The sequence below is a fragment of the Sciurus carolinensis genome, chromosome 10, assembly GCF_902686445.1.
Source record: "Sciurus carolinensis chromosome 10, mSciCar1.2, whole genome shotgun sequence".
Classification (NCBI taxonomy): Eukaryota; Metazoa; Chordata; class Mammalia; order Rodentia; family Sciuridae; genus Sciurus; species Sciurus carolinensis.
Genome location: NC_062222.1, coordinates 89,578,533 through 89,599,107, shown reverse-complemented (window position 1 = coordinate 89,599,107; position 20,575 = coordinate 89,578,533). Strand labels below are relative to the sequence as shown.

The window sequence follows — 20,575 nt, the reverse complement described above, 5'->3', positions numbered from 1 at the left end:
CATATGCATGATTCTGGATATATCATACATGTCCAGATGCACAGTATTATGAATCATTGTCATGGCCATATCAACCTACTTTTGCATAATAGGGATTTCCTAGAGAAGGGATAGATAATATAAGCTTTACAACCATAACAATAAATTGTTTTCATATTTTAAATGGACTATAAAATAATGTGTTAATTAATTGTATATGTAATCTGTCTTGCCTTTCTTATAATACAGTAACCTTATGAAATTGGGACTACAATGTAAATTGAGAATTAATATTATGCATATTAATATAATGAAGATTAATTTTACACATTAAAAATAATTTCATTAATAAATTTGTTAGAGATTTTTCTTATAGTCTTTCCCTTCAGAGAAAGAAATACATTTCTGTTAAAGCTAATTATAACTGCAAATAACATATTTCTTTGGCAAAGTGAAATAGGGGATACTTTCATTACAATTAACATTTATATTTCTGTACATCTTAATTCTATCATGTCAGAATTAGCTGTTATGTATAGACATTGTTGTATCAAAAAAACTTTAAATTTTTTAATCATGTATCTTATTTGTAGAAAATACTACATTCACAATGCTACAGTAAAGTGAAAAAATTCTACTGTTTTGGTAACAATATTAGCATGTTTGTCTTTTTAATTGTGTGTATGTATGTGTATATACATGTATATATGTATATGGAAAATGATATGTGTATATGAGAAAGTTATGTATATACATACATACATAAAATTTTTATTAAATTCTTCTAATGTACTGTGTTTATGTTAAATCTTGATTTATTTTGTTTGCTATAATTATCAAGATCATTTTCTCATGTCTGTAAATATTTACTAAATTAGTGATCTCAAGACTACTAAATATTTCATCATGCCAACCTACAGATAATGTTAATAATTGTTCTATTATTTTATTTTATTTTCTAACTTTTTAGTATAACAAAGCTGTGCTATCATGTACATAAATCTTGATTATATTTCTGCTCATGTTTTCATAATATATATTGCTATAGGAAAAGTGAGAACAATTTTGTTAAATATTCCTGTGTAAAACAACTCCACATTCTCATTTCTCTTCAGTCATCAGAAACCATTCATATATTTAATTCCATCTGAAAAGCATTTCCATCATTTTCATATATATTTCTCTATAGTCTTCAAAGAATTTTTTCAAGCATTTATACTTTTATGTCAACTCAACTTTGTGTCAATGAAATCATCTGAATAAAGTAAGAATTATAATGTCCACCTACTTCTTAGTTATTTGATTTCAAACTAAAGCTATAAATAAACCTAAGACTTATACCACTAGAATGGAAGAGACTTCCTGCTGCTTATCATTTTCCTTAAAAACATGACTATACAGAGTGTTAGTGATTATTGGAAAAAGCAGTTTATAACTTAGTATAAAATTTTGTGATATGCATTTATCTGAATATGATGTACTAAATGGTATTTTTACGTATATTTTTCAAAAAAATACATACTCAAAAAACAAATTCACTAACACTATAATATATACAAGAAGAGAAATATCAATTTTTTTTTTAGTTTTAGGATTTATTTTTTTGTTCTTAACTTTTTTAGTGTTCCGCTTTGTGTTTTTAATTTTGATTTTAACTGCAGAAGATAGACTTAGTTTGGTTCAACTCTGTTTGCATACATAAATATAGAGATGCAGTTGATTTCAAATATAGGAAATGCTTTAAGTAATAGGGCAAATGATTTGAGAAAACTACGTTTTCTTTTTCTCTGTCTACCCAGCAAGTATGACTACCAAACTCTTATTACGCAAAAAAACTGCTGGAGTAACTTATATGTGTCAATCTCCCTCTCAGAATTTGTTGCAAATAAACTTTAGTTCAATGAACACTATGCTAGCTATAAGAATATAAAAGTAACCATTTTAAATGAATTTTTAAAATATATATTATTTCAGTTGAGCACCATCTGAAATTATTCTCATAATATTTCTCAATATATCTTGTCGGCTTTAAAATACTGTTTCATGGTGGTACGTAAAAGGAACTTGAAGTTCAATAATTAACATCTGCATAATGAGAATCTTCACACATGACAATAATTTTTCATTGCAACCAATTTTCTTCTCTAAGCTAAACACTGACTGATGTATTCTTAACATTATTTTCCAATTTCTTAGGCAGGTTGAGCCATACCTAACTGTGCAGATGTAATTGGACCTGATAACCACCTGGAATGGTTGTTTTTATGGGAACTACTGCTGGTTTTTCTTCTTCAAGCTACAGAAGGCGAATCTAAATTGAATGATGAAAAAAACCTGTGAGGCTGTGTGGTGGTATTCCAGCAGAGAACTTTCGTGCTGTGTTCACCTCTCATTCTCATTTTGAAAGAAAATTAGTGAACTATATCAACCAGAGCCCCAGGAAACAAGTAAGCATTCTCCTGGTTTATGGTAGTTTAGTGTCTTTTAAGATAACTCTTCCAAGTAGAATTAATAAGAGAAATATAGAGCTAAATTGGACTTATTTTAAAGTATTTAAATATCAGGGATATGAATTTTGAACTGTGAATTCAATAGTGTCTATGTGAATTATAGCTTAATATATACAATCCCTTGTATAACCAAAAAACCATTAAACATCTTAATTTCATCATTAATTTAAATATGTTGATTTATTTATTGTGGCCTTCATATGAGTGGAAACAATGACACCGTAAATAAATCTTAAAAATAATTATTCTCTTTAGATAACTTAAAATGATAAAGCCTATCAACCAAAATTATGAATTCTAGTTTTAAAAATACTTTTATTTTTAGAAGTTTGTTACTAATGAATAAAAGTATACAGTAGTGTATTATGGGTAATCCTTGCTCATGCCCAGCACTGTCTTTCCAAAAGAGAGAAAGTTCATCAAACTTGAGGAGAGCCTTTTTTGTCTGGGATGATCTGTAATTTCAGTCTTTCCCAGGCTAGCTCAACTCAGGGCCCTTTATCTACCTGTTTAACATTCCACATTCAGCAATTAACTAATCACTTTAAAAGAAAATATATTTTGAGTCTCATCTTTTTTTCTTGATCTTCTTGCTGCCTAAACCACTCATACCCCATTCTGATTACCCATACCCTGTCATACACATAAAAAAGCTTCTATCTCTATGGGTAAACTATTGATCTGGAATTGTTCCTTTTCCTGAAGACCTAACATGCAGCATTGTTTCAGAGATATGGGTACTAATAATGGGAAGAGTTTATGAGATTGCACTAAATTATAGCAATTCCCTTCTTTCTCTGGGATAGTCCATAAGCCTGGAATTTTCTGTAGTACTTTAGTTCCACGAGATCTCTAATCTTTGTTAGTCCCTTCTGCTGAGCTATTGAATCTAGTAGATCAAGTATACTAAATGGTTCAGATAACATCCTATGACTATAAAAGCTTGTACTTTCAGCAGAGAAATCATGTAATCATTCTAATATTTAATATAATCTGTTGACTTATTGAAACAGATTAAATCAGCATATTATAATAGAATAAGAAACCAATAAAATATTGCAACCTGAAACATAGAACATACAATTACTTTGGAAGATAAAATCCTTAGAAATTAGCCAGAACATGAATATTTCTAAACCACTTCATACACAGAACTGCAACAATTTAAAGGTGCAAATGTAAATTCTACTGCAAAACTGAAGATGTGTTTCAGGATAATTGAACTATGATAAAGATGAAATTCAGAAAAATCTGTCACCGAGAGTTAGACTTCACTTCTACTATCATTACCTATTTAAATTCGGTGATTTAGATTGGACATCACAGAAAACAAAAGAGAAACAAAAACATAGAACTATAAATATCATTCATACAAAAAATATATTAAGAAATAGTATTAAGACTGACAGCAAAAATGATGAAACTGGGTTATCAAGTTGCAATGAAAGTTTGAAGACACTTTTGATTTGGTGAAAATTCATCTCAGGTATGAGTAGGTAGCTAAAAGGCCTAAAAATTAAAGGAAAGAAATAGTTTCAGACAGTAAGATATCTGTTATTGACAGATCAGAAAATAACTTGATGGAAAGAACAGTTATTTGAGTTAACTAAGAGTGCCATCTCATTGAACTCTGCAGGACTCCTATAAAAATATATGCCAAACAGGGCAGACATTTCCCCCACTCATTTCATGGTAGAGTGTGAGCTACCCTGGAGGTACTCTGAAGTCTGTGCCTCTCTAATTGTCAAAAACTTCAGGGATCTCTACCCCAGTGCCAGAACCTCAACTCAGCAGGGACATTGAGAGTGGCCTGTATGGGCTGTGGGAACCTGTGAAGCAGCACAGCCTTGACTGGCAAGAGACAGTGTCGTGCCCACAGCAGCAGAATAGTGTGGTACACTGTGGAGGACGTTAAGTGAACAGTAAAAACACTTTTACAATAAAAACACTCAACAAACTAGGAATAGAAGTTAATATCCAAACTTGGAGAAAAGTATCCTTGAGAAGACCATGGTTAATATCACAAGGCTGAAAGACAGGGTGCCTTTCGTAGGTAAGAAACAAGATGAGGACTTCTGCACTTACCAACTCTACTCAACATTGCACTAACTGTTCTGGTAAGAGTAATTAGACAAGAAAAAGAAATTAAAGGCCTCAAAATTGGAAAGAATAAAGCAAAAATAGCAAATATTAGCAGATGACTAAATAAATATATAAATAAAATCTTAAAGAATCCACTAAGGGCTGGGGATATGGCTCAGTTGGTAGAATGCTTGCCTTGCAACCACAAGGCTGTAGGTTCAATCCCCAGCACCTTGGGAAAAAAAAAAAAAAGAATTCACTAAAAAACTGAGGATAAATAAACCAGTTCAGCAATTCAACAATCAATTGTATTTTATACCCTTGGAAAAAACCACCAAAGTTAAGAAAACAATTGCATTCACAATAATATCAAAAAGAATGAAATACTTAGAAATAAATTTAATGTAAACAGTGAAAAACTTATACTACAGAAACTTTAACACATTGTTGAAAGAAGCTAAAGAAATCAGCAAATAGAAAAACACCCATGTGCCTGAATGAAAACACTTTTAACATCATTAAGGTGACAATAATCTCCCAAAATGAATTATAAATTCAGTGTAATAGCTATAAGAATCATACGTAACTTTGTTGTAGATATGGACACACTGATTCTATTTCCTGTGAAATTGCAGAGAGACATAAGTAACCAAAACAATGCTGAAACTGAAAAACATAGTGTGAGGATACACATACATCCTAAATTGGACTCCCAAATTTCAACTGAAGTACAAAGTAGCAGTACTTTTGAGGTATTGGTACTGGTGCAAGGATAGACATGGGATCAATGAAATAAATCTATGAATCCAGAAAAATTCATAAAAGGCAAACCATCATACATGTACATAGGGTAATACTGTCTGTCTCATTTCACCATTTTTCATACTCCCCTCTCTCTCATCTCCCTCTAGGTAATCTAAAGTTCCACCATTCTTCTCTCACCCCCACTCTCCACCCCCATTATATATCATCATCCACTTATCGGGGAAAACATTAAACCTTTGGTATTTTGGGATTGGCTTATTTCACTTAGCGTGATATTCTCCAGTTCCATCCATTTAATGTTAATAATGTATTTTACCTAATCCAATGTATCCAAAATTACCCTACTCTCAATATATAACTAGAAAGTTAAAAAATAAGAAAATAGAAGGTAATCCTACCATTAGGGACATGGATGAACTTGGAGAACATGTTGCTACAAGAAATAAGCCAGACCAAGAAGGACAAACTCCACAGGATCTCAATTAAAGTGGAATGTAGAAAAGTTGAATTTGAATAAGCAGAGGGTAGCTAGGTGGATGGGGTTAGGAAGTGGGAGAATGGGGAGATGATGGTCAAAGGCACAAACCTAGAGTTACGAGATGAATGAATTCTGGAGACCTAAGGTTCAGCATTGTGAGCACCCTTAATAACACTGTGCTGTGTCCTGGAAATCAGCTAAGAGAGCAGATTCTGAGCTTTTTTATTATGGATTTGCAGAAGTCTGTGTATTTCAAACATCTTCTTCCTGTTTGTGGTTCATCCTTTCCCTTTTTCTGTAGAGACTTTGGCTAAGCAGGTTTTAGTGTAAGCAAATGTAGTAATCTTTTTCTTTGATTTGTGCTTTCTGTGTCTTAGGTATATCCGTCCTGACCACAATTCCATAAAGTTACTCTTAGATTTTTACCTACAGGTGTTAATGTTTCTGTTTTTTTCTACCTTTAGTCTTCTGGAGTGGGGGAAAATTGTGTGGCTAGAATGTAATTTCATTTGTTTCCATGTGGCCCACCAGTCCCCTCACCCTCACTTACTTAATCATCCGTTCTGTTCATACTGATGGCCATTGGGATCTCCTGTACACCAGGTTCTACATCCATGTGTGGGTCTATTTCTTGGCTACTCTGACCTATTCATTAATTTGCTATCTACACACAAATACTACAGCATCTTCACAAAGATCACTTTTAATAAGACATGACTTGACAGATAAGATCCCCCTCCTTGTCTTATTTTTCAAATTGGCTTTGTTAGCAGTGGTGCAGGGGTACACACCCAGCACCCCAGCAATCCTAGAGGCTGAAGAAGGAGGACCATAAATGAGGAAGGCCAGTCTCAGCAACTTAGTGAGACCCTATCTAAAAGCAAAGTTTTTAACAAAGGGCTGGGGATTTAGCTCAGTGGTAGAGAATCCCTGGGTTCAATACTCAGTGTAAAAGAAAAAAATCGGTTTTGTTATTTCTAATTGGTTGATTTGTTTTACTTTTTTCATATGAATTTTAAAAATGGTCTTAACTTCCATGAAGATCACTCCTGTGACTCTGTGTTACTTCAGATGGGTTCCAGGTAGAGGAAGGGAGGCCACCCAAAGGAACTATAAGTACCTGATTTGTTTACAAAGATCTACATTTGACAGAAGTCAGGTGCTTCATCAATGTGACTATCACAAACACCCAGAGTGTGCAGTTGTGGATGTTAATTTCTTGCTGCATCATCATTCCTTCATTCCTGGGAATTCTATCACATGCCATGAAGATGCAACACTTGTATTCAGGGGAATATTTGTTGACTCTGGTCTGTCTCAGTATTTGAGAGCAAATTCTCAGCAAGCATTCTTTTTTTTTTTTTTTTTTTTTTTTTTTTTTAAGAAGTCTTTATTTCTTTGTTTTGCATGCAAACTGACGAGTTGTTGCTTTTTGGTGATCAGTCGAAGAGACCAAATCCCATATCCTCATCCGATTCTTCCGACTCTTCCTTGTTTTCAACCTTGGATGGGGCCGCAGCAGCAGGAGCAGCAGTAGTAGCAGCAGCCACTGGGGCAGCAGCCACAAATGCAGTTGGATCACCAAGAAGGCCTTGACCTTCTCAGCAAGTGGGAAGGAGTACTCAGTCTCCACAGACAAAGCCAGAACCCTCTTGTACCCATTGATGATAGAATGGGGCACTGATGCAACAGTTGGATAACCAATCTGCAGACAAACACTAGCAACATTGTGGACACCCTCCAGGAAGCGAGAAGGCAGAGTGTCCTCTGTGATGCCAAGCACTTCAGGGTTGTAGATGCTGCCATTGTCAAACACCTGCTGAATGATCAGCCCAAAGGAGAAGGGGGAGATGTTCAGCATGTTCAGCAAGGTGGCTTTGCGGGCTCCCACCTTGTCTCCAGTCTTTATCAGTTGCACATCCCTCAGGATTTTGATGGTGCCCTGGAGATCTTAGTGGTAATGGCTAAAGCCTGGAAGAAGGAAGTCTTCTTGGGCCCCAGACCAATATTCTGGGCTGGTACAGTGACTTCACATGGTACAATGGCACCAGCATGGGCAGCAGCTGGGACCTTGTTGGCCAGCAGCATGTCCCTGATCTCAGTGAGGTCCTCCTTGGTGAACACACCCATATTCCCCCTGATATGAGGCAACAGTTTCTCCAGAGCCCGGGTTGTTTTCCAGATGCCCTCAAATGGGCTTGTGCATCATGGTGTTCTTGCCCATCATTACCACAGCCTTCCCTCGGAGGGACTTATGGGATTTGCTGCATCTGCTTGGAGCCCACATTGTCTGCTCCCACAGTGAAGCATTTGGATAGTCATCCAAAAGTCAGATGATCTTAAGGAAGTAGTTGGGACTTCCAGCTCGCCCTGTCTTCCCTGGGCATCATGGCGGTGCGTCAGGGATTGCCAAGCAGGGTTTAAAGACGATGTCACTCTTATGAGGACGCCTGGCAAAAGAAGGCAGCAAGCATTCTTGATCATATTATTTGCTATGAACTTTCTAACATTACTAGAAGTTGTTTTTCCTAGCATATTTTGATGGAATTTGCATGTGATTTATACATAAATTGAGAGAAAATTTTTAAAAATTAGAGATGTTGAAACTTCTTACCAGGAAACATGCTATGTCTCCCGATTTATTTAGTTATTTATTATGTTCACAACTAAAATTTATTCATTTTATCCATAATGTTTGTTGCTGTTGAAAATTATGTGTTTAAATGGGCTACTGCTTGCATAAAGAAATATCACAAACTTTTGTATGCTGATCTTCTATCTAGCAATGGTAACAGTTCTAATACTTTGAAATTTTTCCTGGACTTTTAAATGTAGAAATAATGTTCTTTCAAAAAATTTGACCCCTTATTTTCCCATACTTATGCTTTTTTCCTTCTCTTATTGCATTGGTTATGAAAATAAAATACTGAATAGAAGTGAGCAGAAATACTTAGTTTGCATCTAGACAAAAAAATTTCTAAAGTTTCACCCCATCATGCTGTTTTGAGAATATTTTGAGAAATTTTCATACATTAAGAAAGAGTTCCTTCATTTTGCATATCAATAAGAACTTTTCCTTTTGTAAACTCCATGGTGAGTATTATATTTCATTAAATTCCTTTTCTATCTTCATTAAAATCATCTTAGAAAAAAATAAAAATAAAAAATAACATAAAAAATAGGCAAACCATATAACTGTGGCCAACAGATTGTTGGCATGAATTCTAAAACTATTCAGTGAGGGAAAGAATAGTCTCAAAAAATTGTTTTGGGACAATTGAATAGCCATTTGCAAAAGAATTAATTTGGAATTTTACTTCACACAATAGAAAATAAATTAACTCAAAGTGAGTAAAAGCATAAACCAAAGAGATGTTATAAATTATAAATTTCTTAAAAGGATGCAATTAAAATTTTCATGATCTCATATTTGGCAAGTGATCTTAGAAATGACTCTAAAGCACAACAGCAAAAGAAAAATCAAATAAATTTGATTCCATAAAAATTAACAAACTTTGGTATATCAAAAGATGTTGAACAACCAGGAGAATGGGAAGTCGTACTCCATATCACAGGGAAATATGGGAAATCTTGGATTGATTATAAGACCCGCTGGGAACAGAAGGTAGGTGAAATCCTATAATTAATGTCCCATGATGCTAGGTAGTGTTGCCAACTGTGGCACACCTAAAGAAAGAGCTAATATATTTATTGCTCACGGTCATCCAGAATGCAGTACTAACCCAGGGCAAGACTTTTGGAGATTTTTCTGGCAAAAAAAATGTAAAATAAATATATCATAAATGTTTTTAGTTGGTTGGGTGAATCCTCAAGCTAGGAGGAGAGATCTAAGCTCACATCTTAAACCTTGAACTTAAACTGAAAGTCTTTATTTCACTAGGTTGACTCTGCATCACTCCATCTGCTTTCTTCAAAACCACATTTTAGTCTAATACATAGAAGAGTTTAAGAGACAGGTAAACTAAAACTCATGAGGTATCTTAATGAAAGCGAGTTTATTTCCAGGAAAAAATGGAAATCAGGCAATTAGAATTGGGATACTGAGGAGGTTAAATCTGAGTCAAAGTTACCCACACCAACCAAGGTTCATTTACGGGAGCTTCTTGTCATATCATGTGCTTTTAGCCAGGGTGTTACTTTGCTAAAGGAAAAGAATTTCCCTTTGTAAATGTCCACGTTAGCTTTCATTATCTTTTCATGAAATGAAATGAAATCAAAACATTGATAAATAAAAATTATATGACATTTATATGATGTAACCTGTCTCCTCCAATTTCTCTTTCAGCATGTCCTCTTTGTATTTTAAAATCTTGAAATATAAATTAGGAAATGAGTGTCCTCATATTGTTAAAAAGTTCTTTAGAAATCATTCCCTTCTAGACAGATATACTGATAAATATCAGTTGTTTCAATGGGGATAAAGGTAGAATGATATATGTCACTTGAAATAATAATAGTGATAGACCTTGTTCTACACATCGTAACTCAATCGTTTCAGTAGACCATGAAGTGTGAAAAACTATCATCTCATTTAACAAATAATAAAACTGAATCACAGAGGCATCAGGGATCAACTTTAACTAGCAATTCATTTACAGAGACATAATTTAAATCCTTCTAGTCTGAAACTAAAATCAGTCTTTGTTACCACTGTACTATGTCACATCTCTTTCCATAGTGTCAGAAACGAAGAAGCAAAACTAAATAATTAAAGCCAAACTGGGTCTAGTTGACATCAGAAGCATTTGGGTTAGTTTCAGAGTAATGAGAATCAGAACTCCAGATATCATGAAATCCACAGCTCTAAAAATGTCTGGAATGCCACATGAGTGGTACTACATAATTGGTACAATACTAACAAGTTCATATATGATAAGTAGAACCAGGTTTTATTTTACATTATAAAAACCTGTTGGTCATTCCACATGCAGAAGCTAATGAGAAGAAAGACCCCATAATAACAATAGTAGATCATAAAAGAAGTTTTCCCTACTTTTCACCAAAAGGATTATAATCTAAGGAATGAAAATTGGGATGGAATATCTCATAGTTCCACTTACTGTTTCACTTTTAGTACTGTTTGTTCTTGTTTGCATAAGTCTAGACTGACATAAATATTTCAGAATCTGCAAGGGAAAGTTTCCTGCAATGTTACATTCAACTAGAAAGAACCCAAGCTAATATGTTGGTAACATTAAAAAAAATGATAAGAAAATATAAGAACAAAGCAAGGACAACTCATGGTGTCTCTCTTCATACCTACATGTCCAGCAATGAAATTAATAGAATACTACTTCAACCAAATATGGGAAGTACCAGTGAGGACTCAAGACTATTTAGGAGAGAAGAATGCAATTACAGACTCAGAATTCAGAATAGCTGAAACACTGACAAAGAGCTATGAACAGTGCCCAGAACTTTAAATCTAAATAACAAGTGAAAATCATAGGTACCAGCTATGACCACAGGTTATTTTCTAGAAATTATAATTCTAATACCTATGAGCCGTGTTCTAATTCTTTCTGATATATGTATTTATATATATGTATACACACATGTAAATATGTGTATATATCATATATATGTACATATATAAACTTAATTCTTTTATTCTCTCTCTCTCTTTCTCTCTCTCTCATACACATACACACACCTGCACATATACACACAGGCTCACTCTGTAGTGTTATGAATAGTCTATGAAATTTAGTCCAGTGAATTGAAAAATAATTCTAAGTGATAGTATAAAAACCCAGAAACCTTGGATGGAATGTTAATTTGGTAAGACATACTATTTAATGAAGAGATTTGGTTTGTATATAGTTGTTATGGTTGGGTATGAGGTATCTCCCTAAAGTTCATGTGCGAGACAATGCAAGAAAATTTGGAGGAGAAATGATTGAGTTATGAGAGCCTTAAGTCAATCAGTGAATTAATCCTCTGACGGGATTAACTGAGTGGAATTGAGGCTGGAGGGTGACTGGAGGAGGTGGGTCATTGAGGGCATGCCTTTGAGGCATATATTTTGTATCTGGGAATGGAGTCCTGCTTCTCTCTGCTGCACTGTTCTGCCATGATGTTCTGCCTCACCTGGAGTCCCAAGGAATGGAGTCTGCTGTCTGTGAATTGAGATTGCTAAAGCCACAAGCTCCCAAATAAATTTTTCCTCCTCTACAATTGTTCTGGTCAGGTCTTTTAGTAGCAGCAGTGAAAAAGTTGACTAAAATGACAGAGTTGTGAATGATAGCTGTACTTAAAATTATGTTTTAAGTGTTAAGAAATGGATTATGTTAGGAAGTTTGGCAGTGCAAACAAAACAATTTAAGTAGAAGATGTACCTTTGATGTTATTCCTGCTAATGACAAAGCTTCTCTTGGTGTGAATCTAATGAAGATAGAAAATTGTTTGCCCCACACCCAGGAGGTAGGATATTGCTACATAATCAAGATTCAACCCATTAAAATCTCTATCCAGAACTTTCAATCTTAAAAAAAGTGATGAAAACAGGACACATAACTAGCTACTGTTCTAAGAGACCACAACAGAGTATAAGAGTTCACAGTGGAGGTGCTATTCAGCCAAGCAGCAACTGCACAATCAAGTAGCAGACACCTTATAAAGACTTTTTCAGCGGTGCTTATAGCAGCATCTTCAGTACCCATTATGAAATTTAAATTCTTCTCTAATTCTATGGAAAGATATTAGAGAGAATTATGTAATAAAATAATTTTTGCCAAGAGTGGAGAATAGATTCTTGGAGATAAAAAATGGAAACAGGAATATAATTCTGTCCTAATACAGGTGTATTAACATGCATACCAATGACCATAGATAACTTTGGAGGAGTGAACAGAAAAAAAAATTAAAAGCCTTTATAAAAGGTCCTAATTTTGTTTTATTTTTCCATTGTTGTTTTGGTGGTAGTATGGCAGAATATATACTCAATTTGATGCTTTGATTAGAACCAGATAAGATATGAACTCACTATTATATTTTAATTACATGATAAATATGTGCCAGTAACTGTCTTAAAATTTGAATATCCCAAATAAGCAAAATAGACATTTTTTTATTTCTATTTAAATATCTGATAAACTTGGAACAATTTGCTAGCATAGTTATTCACAATATCAGCTATATTTAGGTGTGTATATATATATATATAAATGTATATATATAAACATATATATAATCTCCTCAATCTTTTTGATAATATCTTATATTTATAAAACTGCAGTATTTACAATTGATAAGAAGAAAAAAAAACATTGTGAAACACTAAACTGACCTTTATTCAATTTCTTTGTTTCTTTTCTCAGAAAGATAGATAAAGATATAAAAAGATATATATATATATATATAACATATAATTATTATATATATGTTCTTTTCTCAGTGTTTGACTTTCACACTTTGAAAGTACTCTTGATTTATATTATATTATAGTCATTAAGTATTATATTATTAGTTATTAAGTATTTTAATCCAATCTGATATCTTGTATTGCTGTACTTTAATTTGATCTATTTATTTTTCCTGTAAGAATACAAATTTTTAACTGGTCTCTGTCAACTAATTTTTTATCAAGTTTTTCTCTTTTTTACTTCTCTAGCCTTTTGTGGAAATACTCATTATATCTCTTTGATGTTTTGGAATTTGTGTACTATTTCAATTCTTTTACTGATCTTCTTAAAACTTATTAGGCCTAAAACTTTACAGAGTCTACAATCATTTAAATATTATTGCATCTAAACAATCTTTGAATTTAGTGGTTTAAAGCAACCTGTATTGCCTATCATGTGCCTGTCACTGCTACTCTGAGCATCCTTCCTCTTCCAGTAAGCTGAGGACTAGCTAGGTTATGGGTTGCCTGAAAATATGGTAGTTTGTGTCTATTCCAGATGTCCTCCTGCTTAACCCAGTGGTGGACAAGCTTCTGAAAGTTGGAGAAGGAAAACTGATGCTTAAGTGCTTTTCCAAAATCTGTTTCAACATCATAACAAAACAAATCAAATGTTCAGGCGCAGCATCAGTGTAGGAGGAAGCAACACACATAACTGGCTGCAAGGAGGCATGACACATAGCAGTGGGAACCTGTACTGACTGATCACATCTTCCTGAGACTATTAAGAATACTTCAACTCCTTTTCACCCTCTTCCAAATCACTTACCTCTGATGTGTTAATGATTAATTTTATCTGTCAATTTGATTGACAGAGGGTGTCCAGGTATCTGATAAAATATTGTTTTTTGGTGTGTCTGTTGCAGTGTTTCAGGAAGATCTTAACCTCTGAATCAGTAAAATAAGTAAAGACTACCCTTATGAAAGCAGGTGACATCATCCAATCCCTGAAGGGCCTGAATGTAACAGAAGGGCTGCAGAAGGCTTTCTTTTCCTGACTGAGTTGAAACTTTACTTTCTCTTCCAGTTGGTTCTCCTGGTTCTCACACCTTTCGACCTGACAGGAATCTACACCATGGATTTCCAGTTCTCAGACCTTCAAACTACACCACCGGCCTTTCTAGGTCTCCAGCTTGCAGATGGCAGATCATGGGTTCTCAACAACCATAATTATGTGGGCCAGTAACTAAAAACAATTTTCTTGGTATATATAGTGGATTAACCAATAGGAGTTACACACACACACACACACACACACACACACACACACGCGTGTGCACACACACATGAGAGATCAGTTCAACTTTTGTATTTTAGTAAGCAACATAAATAGATCATATTCATGGATAGCATTACAAGTTGTCAGATTGAATTAAAGTACTTAATGACTAATAATCTAAATCAAAAACTCAAAATGTGAAAGCTAAACACTGATATATATATACATATATATATACATATATATATTTAGATTTAAAATCTAACTATCCATCTATCTATATCTGTTTCTATGAGAAATTCTGACTATACAGAGTTCTACTATTATAATTTTGAAACTTTGTCTCCAAATTTGGTGTTATTGTTAGTGTTATTATTTTTATTTTTATTCTATTTAGCCAAGGAATTTAAAAACAATTTTAAACCTAACATTTTTATTAACATTCTTACTAATATCTTAATTCTTCTTGCTGAATTACATTTTCATAAACTTCTTCAAAAGGGTCTTCTTTACATCATTTTTCAGATTTTATTTCCCCATTTCAGTTTGAAAATTGTATTAAATTCCACTGAGCATTTATCTTCTAATATTTTGAAAGTATTATCCATTGTGTTCTAGTTTCAAATAAATTATTTTTCTTCCCTGAATGATCTTTATTTTCTCTCATAGTGCTTTTAAAACTCATCTCTTCAATGTTGGTGCTTAAAAGTATTACTGTCATGTAAGTATTTGATGATTTGTTTGTATACATTTTTTTCAGTGGTGACTGTGCTTCCATGCCTATAACATTTTCTCTTCTATGAGTTTGACATAATTCAAGGAGCTGTCTCTAAATTTTCTTGCTCCCTTGTCTTTATAAACACTTTTTCAGTCTTTAATTAGAAATATGTGATAGACCTAAGTCTGTTTCACTCTGTTTACAATGCTTTATATCTATTTTCTATTTTCTATGTTCTTGATGTAGCTTTCTGGGACATAATATATAATAGCCTTAGGTATTTTCCCTACTATTCTGATTATCTTATCAACCATTTAAAGTATTTAGCACAGGTACTATGTTAATATTCAATAAAAAAAATCCTTATTTCTAAAGATTATACTTAACTATATTTTAAATCTGCTGGGTTATTTTAATCATGTATTGTTGATTGCTCAGCTTATCCTCTTCATAATATCATATTCTGTGTTAAATAAATGAATCCTCAAAATGTCAATATCTACTAGTTGTTTCTGATCATTTGTGTTCATAGTTGTATTTTGAGTCAGGTGGTTATGAAGATTTTGTTTTAAGCTCATAGTTCTTATAAGTAATCTTATTATCTAGCAATCCTTAAGTGTTGAATAGGGTATGCATTTCTGTAGGTGATATGCTTGAAAAGAAGTCATTGAACATGAACAACACTAGACTTCCTGGCCTCTTTCATCAAGTCAGTAACTCATTTTTAAACTCCCAGCAGATTATAGGAGTCATATTCAATTACTTTGCATGGGAAAAAGCTTGGGTTAGACTCCCCTTTATGAATTCTAGTTTCGATATGTGACCCATGGAAACCTTATATTTTGTTTTCCTTCCCACCTCCCAGCTCATATTTCATGTTTCACCATTCCTTTAGAAAAAAATATCTTGTTTAAAATATTCCTCTGTGGAGACATTTTTAGTTTCATATTACTTTTACTTACAGTTTTATGGATAATTTTTTGGGAAGGAAGAGGTATTGAACCAGGGATGTTTTACCAGTGAGCTATATCCCCAGAACTTTTTATTTTGTTTTATTTTATTTTATTTTTAGTTTGAGAAAGAGTCTCACTAAGTTGCTTAGGGTATTGCTAAGTTGGTGAGCCTTACCTCAAACTTGCAATCCTCCTGCCTCAGCCTCCAGAATTGCCTGGATTACCAATGTGCCACTTTACCACAATACCCGGCAAGGCTTTGTGGAGTCTAAACTAGAAAAACTTTGATAAAAATTTACATTGGAATTACTGGGTCTCATTTAGCCATGAAGCAAATTATGAACTCAATCAAGAACACTAACATATCTAGGTATAATTTATCATTGCTAAATAAAATATGAAATTTGGATATGACATTTTTTTCCAAATTCTTTTCCTTTTCCTTTTATTCTCATGTAACATGCTTAAAGGATCTAAACATACAAACATTAAAAGGACAAATACCTGAAATTGTTTTAGTTTGAGTATGCATGCTTTTAAGGGGAACATTTGTTTTTTGTGTTAATGGTCATGTTCCACTACAGAATAGAATTTTAAGAATCAGAAACTTATTTTTCGTTCCTTGCTACTCAACTAGAATCAAGTGTCTTGACATTTATATCCCTAGGATTCCCATTAAATTTTAAGAGTTCAATCTGACCCTGTGTTGGGGCAGGCCCAAACATGGCTGTAGTCAGGCCCCCTCACTGAGACTTCCTGGTGCGCGGGACTATGTTATCTTTTTAGTCTGTCGCCATGACTGAGAACTAACTATATCATGGTTAGTCAAGGCCAAAAATACTGTGGTTCAGTATACACGCAAGGTCATAAACATTAACTTGTGAGCATGCGCCCCTGCCCCCCATGTATCCTGTTGGCAGTGTGCCTTCTTTGTTGGGCCTGAATATAAAAAGGGTCTGTAGAAATGGGCAATAGGTGATTAAAATGAAACTGGCGGGGAGCCCCTGCTGAAGCTGGGGAGTGGCTACTGACTGTGGCCGCCACTGAATAAAGCAGGTCTTCTGTCCTGTGTCTTGCATCTTCTTCCACCTGCTGAACCCCAAATATTTTTCCTAAGTCAGAGACCTTGTGCGATACCCCGAGTTTGATCCTGCCATGTATTTAAAGGGACATTGCAATGAAAATCAACTAAGAGAATAAATGAGAAAGAGAATAAACAAAGTTAAATTACTTACAGATGCCATCTCATGAAGGATATATTGTTATATTAGAGATACAGAGATATGCTTCCTCTCAAATTAAACTGTATCAAAGGGGAAAATGCAATGAAAATACTGAGCAACAGCAAAACAAAAGAATTAAGTTGCATTTTTAGTCAATGAATTGAAAGCAGGTGTTAAACACAGAGAGAAATTCCTTATTCCATATGGGCCATCAAGTTAAGAACTATGGTAATACAACGAGTACCAGTAAATTCGTAAAGATAACTATAATCCACTTCTATCGACATCTATTAAGGAAAAACAACCACAACATCAACACTAAGATTAAAATTGACTTTGTAATGCTATTTTTTGTTTCTGTGAAATAAATTCAAAATTGAAGCCAAGAATAATTTGAACATTTACAGAATACATCAATAATACATCATTATCCAGATCTTCAATTCAGTGATTTTAATTTTCTGTTGAACAAGTGGGGTTTATCAGAGAACTTAGCATCTGAATGCAAAAGGGGAAATTGTAAAATGCTATCTTCAAATTTGCATGTCTTTGGCTCCTAAATAGCCATCAAAGTAATTGTTTCTTAAATGCTATGCAAATCTTTTCTCCTGTGTTGACCCTAATCAAAGCAATTAATTCCATAATGAAGTCTTTCTTCACAGACACCATCTTATTATTATCTTGGTCTAAATTAATAACATCATGATAATAATTAAAAGATCTGAAATCATCTATTTCTTTCTTACAGCATGTGGACTCCTTATAAAAGAGCAACAGGGATGGAAATTAGAGTAAAACATGGCAGCTGTGTTGATTGGTGTGCCCTCCTAACCCTAGCATCTGCAACACGGGCCTTATTTAAATGTGAATGTGATGTGGCTGTAATGTTCTTTCTTTCACCAGACTCATCTGTGGTATAAATATATATTTTGTACACTATATATATAGTTTATGTATTTGTATATATAATAAATATATATTATATTTATATAAATATAATATATATTTATATAAATATTAAATATAGCTTATGTTGAACATTATAATTAATAGTATGCAACTATGAACACACAGATATACTATATATAAACATATGATATATACACCACATATATTTACATGTAAACATTCTATAATTATAGAAAGCATCCCTATATCTTTTTATTACAGCTCATTGTTCATAAAGATCCATAACTAATTATATAGTTCTTATATCCATTATAAAATTGTAATTTAGAATTAATAAAATATTAAATTAGACAGTGGGAAGATCATAAAATGTATCAAGCAATTTTATTTACATGAGTCTTTAGTATAAATACAGAAATGTTCATGAACAAGGCCTAGAGGTATATACATATAGTTAAATATATATATAAACATATATAAGGACAATTTTCATGTGTTTATTTCTTCATGCTTCTAACACTACTGATATCACTTATCTTTTTATTCATTACAAAAATATTTTCTGTGTATTAATTAGTATAATTAATATAGACAGGCTAAAGCCCCTTTTCTAGTGACATCAGTATCTGCATTATCTCAGTGTTGGTCACTTCTGATTATCTTTTATTCTATAGAATAAGTCATATCTCCTAAGTTCTTCATATGTTAATAGTTTGCATTTCTTTTGGACATTGGGAATGCAATGTGGACACTAAAAATTTTGTTACAATTCTTCTAATGACAATGGAATGTTTAACAGAAAATTAATTTGGATATACTCAAATTTTAAACTCCATTTGTTGGACAGCAGGTGAAAACTGATCTACACAGCTTCATCACAATTTGGTTGTTTGGAATCTATTCATGCTTCAGGGATCAGCCAGATATTTACACATTTTTTAATTCAGAATGTGGGCATTTCTTCTTTCTTCCCTCCAATATTTGCTGTGTTTTGACTGCAATTGTATGGAAGTCTGTCTTTTGTGTCTTCATATCAGAAAGATTATGATTTTTTTTTTCCACCAAAAGTGCAAATTCTGTACGCAGAGCTAACTATAGTTTTCCCTTGGGGCGAAGAGACAGCAACAAATTAGTTACTCTAAAAAGTTAGACTTTTCTTATTAAGTGTAAGTTGACAATCAAAATCTAATTGTCTCCAGAGGATTCCAGTAGACATTGTTTTTTGTTTATTTAAATTTAAAATACATTTCTGCAAGAGAATCAGTTCACTATGAGCTTTTGTATACATATTGGATGCAGAACTCTTAAGGGGTCATGTTAAAGTTATTTCTTTATTAAGTTTCTATGCTTGACTCTTTGATAGAGATGTATGGAGCATTTGAATCTCCCAGTTTATAATCTCATCAGGTATACTTTGTGTTCACAAAACCATATTTTATCGATCAGTAAAGAGATGGAACTTTACCTCCAGTAGCCACAAATAGACATCCTTTCCACCCATTGTCAGTGAAAATTATAAAGCAATCCTAGTAAAAATCATCTGCAGTGTGTGTCAGTAAAAACAATGTGGGGAGTCTATAACCTTCTCTCTCCCCAGGAGAAAGGAGGTAGTTTTTTACCACTTCAGGTGTCAGTGGAGACCCATGGGGAATTTGGACTTCCTCCACTTGGCAATAATGAGTTGGTATCACCCTTCTTCCTATCAGAATGGCATCAGAACAAGTCAGATTAATATACAAAGTTAAATTATATCCATAATCCTGCAATGCAAAATATCCAGGTTTCAATAAAATAACACTCATGATAGAATCAGGAATACCTCAAACTGAACAGTAAATGATAATAAATGCCAAATTCAAGGTAATAAATTTGATAGAATTACCACATAAAGATTTTAAAGCAGTCATAACATAAATGCTTCAACTGAAATTACAAATACTCTTGAAACAAATGAAATAGCAGAGTCCTATAAAGCAAATAAAAGATACAGAGAAAAATAAAATAGGAAGTGTTCAAATTTAAAAGAAAAATATGTAATACCCAGATAACTCAGGAATTAAGAGAAGGGAATTGGAATGGAAACTCCAGGAATTAAGAGGTGCCATTAAAGTGGACAGTCCTCTAAGCAAAGTTGCTGGCTATGGACAGAACCAAGTCCATGTGTACTGAAAACTCTCTTTTCACATTCTTGATTGTTTCCTTTGGTATAAAGAAGCTTTTTAGTTTTAAACTACCCATTTATTGATTATTGACTTTACTTTCTGTGTTTTAGGAGTCTTGTTGAGGAAGTCCATTCCTAAATTGACATGATGGAGC

The 20,575-nt window shown here is 33.4% G+C and overlaps 1 pseudogene; it reads right to left on the bottom strand.

Annotated features, from left to right (window-relative positions):
- Positions 1 to 7,239: 7,239 nt before the first annotated feature.
- On the bottom strand, positions 7,240 to 8,201 carry LOC124994882 (60S acidic ribosomal protein P0-like; annotated as a pseudogene).
- Positions 8,202 to 20,575: the final 12,374 nt, after the last annotated feature.